Source organism: Malus sylvestris, chromosome 15, assembly GCF_916048215.2.
Source record: "Malus sylvestris chromosome 15, drMalSylv7.2, whole genome shotgun sequence".
Taxonomy (NCBI): domain Eukaryota; kingdom Viridiplantae; phylum Streptophyta; class Magnoliopsida; order Rosales; family Rosaceae; genus Malus; species Malus sylvestris.
The window spans coordinates 26166450-26173138 of NC_062274.1; the positions used below are offsets into that span (position 1 = coordinate 26166450).

General features: G+C 40.7%; 1 pseudogene; it reads right to left on the reverse strand.

Moving 5' to 3' along the window:
• Positions 1-1250: 1250 nt before the first annotated feature.
• On the reverse strand, positions 1251-6580 carry LOC126602865 (probable receptor-like protein kinase At5g24010; annotated as a pseudogene).
• Between the last annotated feature and the right edge of the window lie 109 nt (positions 6581-6689).

The following is a 6689-nucleotide window of genomic DNA, read 5'->3' on the forward strand; positions in this document are numbered from 1 at the left end:
TACCTTACAGAACAAGAAAACTTGTAAGTTATCTGGCATCCCCAAATTTCAGTTGGGAGAAAATTTGGATTGCTGTTGTGTCCCTCGATTCATCGTCCCCTCATAGAACAATATCATCTGTTTTAACTGCAGAATTAACTGAAGGAAAACGCTCAACGTTTAGCAATATGTATGCCGTTGGTGAATCATTGGCTGTGCTGTCCTCAAAATTACGTTCTTCTCTATGCTTTGCTGTTTTGCTGGATCTTTAGATGTATAATCCAAGTCCCACAGCATATTCCCCATTGTAGGCCTATCGCGAGCATCTTTCGCAGACATTTCTCAACCGTCTCAGTAAACCAACCACAATTGAACCCTCCATTATTTCCAACCACACCAGCAACATTTGTACTCTTTGACATTTGATATCGGATCTGATCCCTCCATTATTTCCAACATTTTCAGTCCATTTAGAAAGGCTGTTCTATTATAGACTCGGTAGGTATGCTAGACACATTGTCCCAGTTTCTCCATATTCTGTGAGTATCCGGTGTGACTTCCTGCCCTTCAACATTTACCCTTTAAGCTGTATTGAGGAGTAAAAGATGTTGCTTGAGGAGTAATATATATTTTTAACAAGCCAGGGTCACTGCCGAGAAAGAACTCCTTTGTCATAGGAGAGGAGCAACTATTCTTAGCAGAGAAATAGCTAAACATTTTGAACCCAGAATTTGATATATCAGGAAAAGCCGAAGCATCAAAAACAGCTGTGGAGAGATTACTTGAGGAGGAAGAGAAAAGGAAGAAATGCAGGCGTGCAATATAAGTCTCTTTTCCAGTGATCTCGAATTCGTATATGCTAGATAGTAGGACTGAATGATCTGGAAACTGGTTCCTGCCTTCGGAAGCGGTGCTTCCGTTTGAGGAGAAGGAATCATAAGTCACATCTCCTATGAACTTCCAGCCAGTAAGGTTCACAGAAGCATCTGATCCACAATTGCTAAAATACTTATCTGGGATATTATAAGCTACGGAGACTAAGTGAAAGGATGAGAAGTGGAGGAGAAGAACAAGCAGAGAAGATATACGGATATGGGTTCCACGGTTGGTTTAGACCAATTTGGTCAGGAGCAATGTGCTCGCCTCTTTGCACCGAAGTTCTAATATCCCTCCCCGTAAATTAGAGTAATTTAATTAGAATACCGTCTTGTTAGTATAGAAATTTTATCATCTAACATTATCTCAAAAGTAAGACACTCCTCTGGGGGTAATGAGGTGAAACTCCCAAAAAGGAAAACTAGTTTATTTATAATATAATTTGTTAACTTCTGCTTATACACAATTCATATGATCATATCCCATCTTAACGATAGGAAAATTATCAAAGACAAGACTAAAATTAACAAGGCACACCTGAACTTATAGCTATTCAATCTATAGATACTTGAACAAGGTTAACTTACACACCTCTCAAACTGCACACCAATCTTCAGTTGTGAGAATACTTCATTGCTGCCTGGTCCGATTCATCCACCCCGGAAAAGGTCATATCATCTGGGTTAACCGTAGAGCTATGGGAAGGAAAATGCTGAACATTAGGCAATATGAATTCTGATGAAGCATTGATCGTGCTGTCCTCGTGGGGCTCTCTATGCTTTGCTGTTTGCTGGAGCTGTAACGCGTACTCCAAGTCCCACAGTACATCACCCATTGTAGGCCTATCATAAGCATCTTCTTGCAAGCATTTCTCTGTTGTCTCGCTAAATTTTCTTAGCGAGCTAGGATCAATCTGACCCTTGAGTGAAGAATCAACAATCTGTTCAAGCAATCCGTTCTTCTTGCAATTCATTCCCCATTCCGCTAAATTTATTTGCTCTCTTGGTAGATTCCTATCCAGAGCAGGTCTTGCACATAACACCTCAAGGAGAACAACGCCGAAGGAGTAAACATCCGATTTTTCTGTCAACTGTTGAGTCATTATGTACTCAGGATCTAGGTAACCAAAGGTGCCTTTGACATTTGTACTGACATGGGTTTCATCAAGCGGACCAGATCTTGAAAGGCCAAAATCAGCAACTTTGGCGACACATTTTGCATCCAACAAGATGTTGGTGGACTTAACATCGCGGTGAATGATGCCTCCGGCTGCACCTTTGTGGAGGTAATGAAGACCCCTTGCTGCACCAATGCATATTTCAAGTCTTTGCTTCCATGTCAAGCGAGGCAAATTAGATTCATATAAATGTTCTCTCAAGGTCCCTTTCTCCATGAACTCGTAGACCAATATCATCTCAGACCTTTCATCACAGTACCCAATTAAGGAGACAAGATGGCGATGACGAATCCTGGACAAAACCATAATCTCTGTTTCAAACTCTGGAAGCCCTTGACCTGAACTATGTTCATGTCGTTTACCTCGCTTGACAGCTACAATTCTGCCATCTGATAGAGTTCCTCTATAGACGTTCCCAAAGCCACCCTCGCCTATCAGAAATTTTGTGTCAAAGTTGTTCGTTGCTTGCTGAAGTTGAGCAAAAGATATCTTCAACCCAAGATTTAGATAAGTCATAGGGGAGCCAGTAATCGTTCCCTCAGTGAACCTGCTGTGGGTACTCCCTCCTCCAAATGCAGGCATTGGTGACCATTCAGAAGTTTCAACATGCTTTGCCTTTCTGTATTTCAAACCGAACAAGAACCCGATAACCAAAATGCAGATAAGAGACAGACCTCCAAGAACCGAACCAACCACAACAATGACGTTTATGCTCTTGGGCTCTTTCATATTTGGAATTGGTGCTGATTCCTCCATTATTTCCAACATTTCCAGTCCATTTAGAAAGGAATTTTTAGTGGTAGTTTCTTCTGTGTTAGGACCTATGCTGATGTTAATGAGTTCAGACTCCTTAGACTCCACCACAAAATCGTAGTAGTAAGGCAACAGGTTGCCAAACATGGATTCGGGTCCACCCACCCTCTTAGTGAAGTTTCCATTTGAATACAAGTTAAAAACAATGTCGGCAGTTTGGCCAACAAGGTCGCAAAAATGTGCCCGGACGAGATGTTTAGCGTTCCTGCGCACATTAAACGACCAGGTTATGTTGAACAAAGTGGACGGGCTGCTACTACTATTGTCCATTACTTTGGCAGTGTCGTAAACTGAAACTGGGGCAATAGAATCATTAGCAGCAGCAACAAAACCATCAAGTTCATACTCCTTGTAGTCAGGCATCTGTGAGGATACGGCTTCCTGTGCAGAGTTTGAATTCTTCAGATAAAGATCATCAGGATCCCAGTTTCGCCATAGTTTGTCCTTATCTGGTCGGACTTCTTGACCTCCAACATTCACCCTGTAAATTGTATGTAGAACTAAAGGGGAACTACTTGTGTAATTCTTAGGGCTGAAATTTGCAGGGGCAAGGAAGACTTCAATGGCATTTACAAATGCAAAAGACGATCCACGAGGCGTAAAGTATATCCTAAATGAGCCAGGATCAATGCCAAGAAAGAACTCCTTTATCGTAGAATTGCCACTACTATTCTTAGCAGTGAAATTCTTCAACAGCATGAATCCAGAATTCAAAATATTAGGAAAAGCCGAAACATCAAAAAGAGCAGCGGAGAGATTACTTGAGGAAGAGCCGAAAGCCAAGAAATGCAGACGTACAAAATAAGTACCGTTTTCAGTGATGTCGAACTTATAGTAGGATTCTTGCCTGAAAATTCTTGCTGTAAGGTAAAGATTGGACTGGTCGCCGCCATTGATAGGGCTGCTCGCCTTCGAGTGGAAGAAACGATCTGCAGTGAAGACATGGTTATTGAGGGTGGCATTAGCATTTGACCCGCAGTTGATGAAGTAGTCATCAGGGGGCTCATAAGCCAACGAAGGAAAGTGAAGGGATGAGAAATGGAGGAGAAAAACAAGCACAGAAAATAGAGGGAGAGGGGTTTTGCGGATACGAAGATTTTCCATGAAAATTTGATGGAGTTGCTGAATTCTGCAAGTGTTTAGGCTATGGAGTTCTGTCTGAGTGACCATGTAAATGATTGAAGTAGGAAGACTTGGAACAGAAAAAGTGGTGGACTGTGAAGTTGAAATGCCAACCACTTGAAAAGTCAAGGGAAAATAATGGTAGATTACCCTTTAAATTTGATAAGCTGTAGCGTGTAGATATTATCTCAAATTTTGTCAAATCATTTTGGCCCAATTAAAGTGAGGGGTAATTTTTGTCATTTTTGTCCATATTTAATAGAGATTTTTATGGAATGACCAAAATAATTGATGGTGGGCAAATTTAGGGACCACTTTTATCGATTTCAAATCTTAGAAACCAAAGTGAGGAGTTATGTCAATCTTAGGGACCGTTTTGGCTAAAGTACCTATTTGGGTACTGTTAAAGCGAAAAATATCACATGCAAGCCTAAAAATATCTCAAAGCCCAAGCCCAGAGTTAATACATGTGAAGGTGCAAAATTGAGAAGATTTACAATCACGCCATGCTAATAAAGTAATAAGTTATGGGAAGAACGTTTGTATTATCATGCCAAGCACATGCGTATTCACCCGTCAAGCTTTGACACGACATTGTTATGGTTTACAAATCGTGCTAACTATGATACAAGTTCATGTAAGCCCAAGCCAAGTGTCGGAGCTTGTCAAGTGAATAGTGATGGGGATGGTCACTAAACCAAGTCTCACAACATACGCCCCATTGTAGGCCTATTGCAAGAATCTTTAACAGACATTTCTCAACCATCTCACTTAACCAACCACAATTGAACCTTCCGTTATTTCCCACCACAACAACATTTGTACTATTTGAAATTTGTTATCGGAGTTGATCCCTCCATTATTTCCAACATTTTTAGTCCATTTTGAAAGGTTGTTCTATTATAGACTATGTCCTAGCACCTAAACTGACGTTAATGAGTTCAGACTCATTTGAATTAACCATGAAATCATAGTAGAAACGAGTAGTTGGCTGGGAGGAGAAAGGGGAATCTAAACCACCAAAGTTGCCACTTGAATACAGGTTAAATACTACATTACCAGGTTCACCTGATCTTTTAATGTCGGTAGGAATGCTAGACACCTTGTCCGGGTTTTCACTTCTTTGACATCAGTAGGTATGCTAGACACATTGTCCCAGTTTCTCCATGTTCTGTTAGTATCCGGTGACTTCCTGCCCGTCAACATTTACCCTTTTAAGTTGTATGCAGAACTAAAGGGAAACTACGGTTGTAATTCTCAAGGTTGAGGAGTAAAAGATAATGCTTGAGGAGTAAAATATATTTTTAACAAGCCAGTGTCACTACCGATTTATCATATAATTTGTTAACTTCTGCTTATACACAATTCATGTGATCATATCCCATCTTAACGATAGGAAAGCAATGCTAGTACAATTATCAAAGATAAGACTAAAATTAACAAGGCATACCTGAACTTATAGCTATTCAATCTATAGATACTTGAACAAGGTTAACTTTCATGCCTCACAAACAGCACAGATTTATCTGGCATCACCAATCTTTAGTTATGAGAATACTTCGTTTGCTGTTGTGTCCAATTCATCCACCCCGTAAAGGGTCATATCATCTTGGTTAACTGTAGAGCTATGGGAAGCAAAACGCTGAACATTTGGCAATATGAATTCTGATGAAGCATTGATCGTGCTATCCTCGTGGGGCTCTTTATGCTTTGCTGTTTGCTGGAGCTGTAACGCGTACTCCAAGTCCCACAGTACATCACCCATTGTAGGCCTATCATAAGCATCTTCTTGCAAGCATTTCTTTGTTGTCTAATTTATTTGCGTGAAGAATCAATCTGACCTTTGAGTGAAGAATCAACAATCTGTTCAAGCAATCCGTTCTTCTTGCAATTCATTCCCCATTCCGCTAAATTTATTTGCTCTCTTGGTAGATTCCTATCCAGAGCAGGTCTTGCACATAACACCTCAAGGAGAACAACGCCAAAGGAGTAAACATCCGATTTTTCTGTCAACTGTTGAGTCATTATGTACTCAGGATCTAGGCAACCAAAAGTGCCCTTGACATTTGTGTTGACATGAGTTTCATCAAGCGGACCAGATCTTGAAAGGCCAAAATCAGCAACTTTGGCGACACATTTTGCATCCAACAAGATGTTGGTGGACTTAACATCACGGTGAATAATGCCTTCGGCTCCACCTTTGTGGAGGTAATGAAGGCCCTTTGCTGCACCAATGCATATTTCAAGTCTTTGCCTCCATGTCAAGCGAGGCAAATTTGATTCATATAAATGTTCTCTCAAGGTCCCTTTTTCCATGAACTCGTAGACCAATATCATCTCAGACCTTTCATCACAGTACCCAATTAAGGAGACAAGACGGCGATGACGAATCCTGTACAAAACCATTATCTCTATTTCAAACTCTAGAAGCCCTTGACCTGAACTATGTTCATGTTGCTTACCTCGCTTGACAATTACAATTCTGCCATCTGATAGAGTTCCTTTATAGACGTTCCTAAAGCCACCGCACCTATCAGAAATTGTGTCAAAGTTGTTCGTTGGTTGCTGAAGTTGAGCAAAAGATATCTTCAACCTAAGATTTAGACAAGTCATAGGGGAGCCAGTAATCGTTCCCTCAGTGAACCTGTTGTGGGTACTCCCTCATCCAAATGCAGGCATTGGTAACCATTCCGAATTTCAACATGCTTTGCCTTTCTGTATT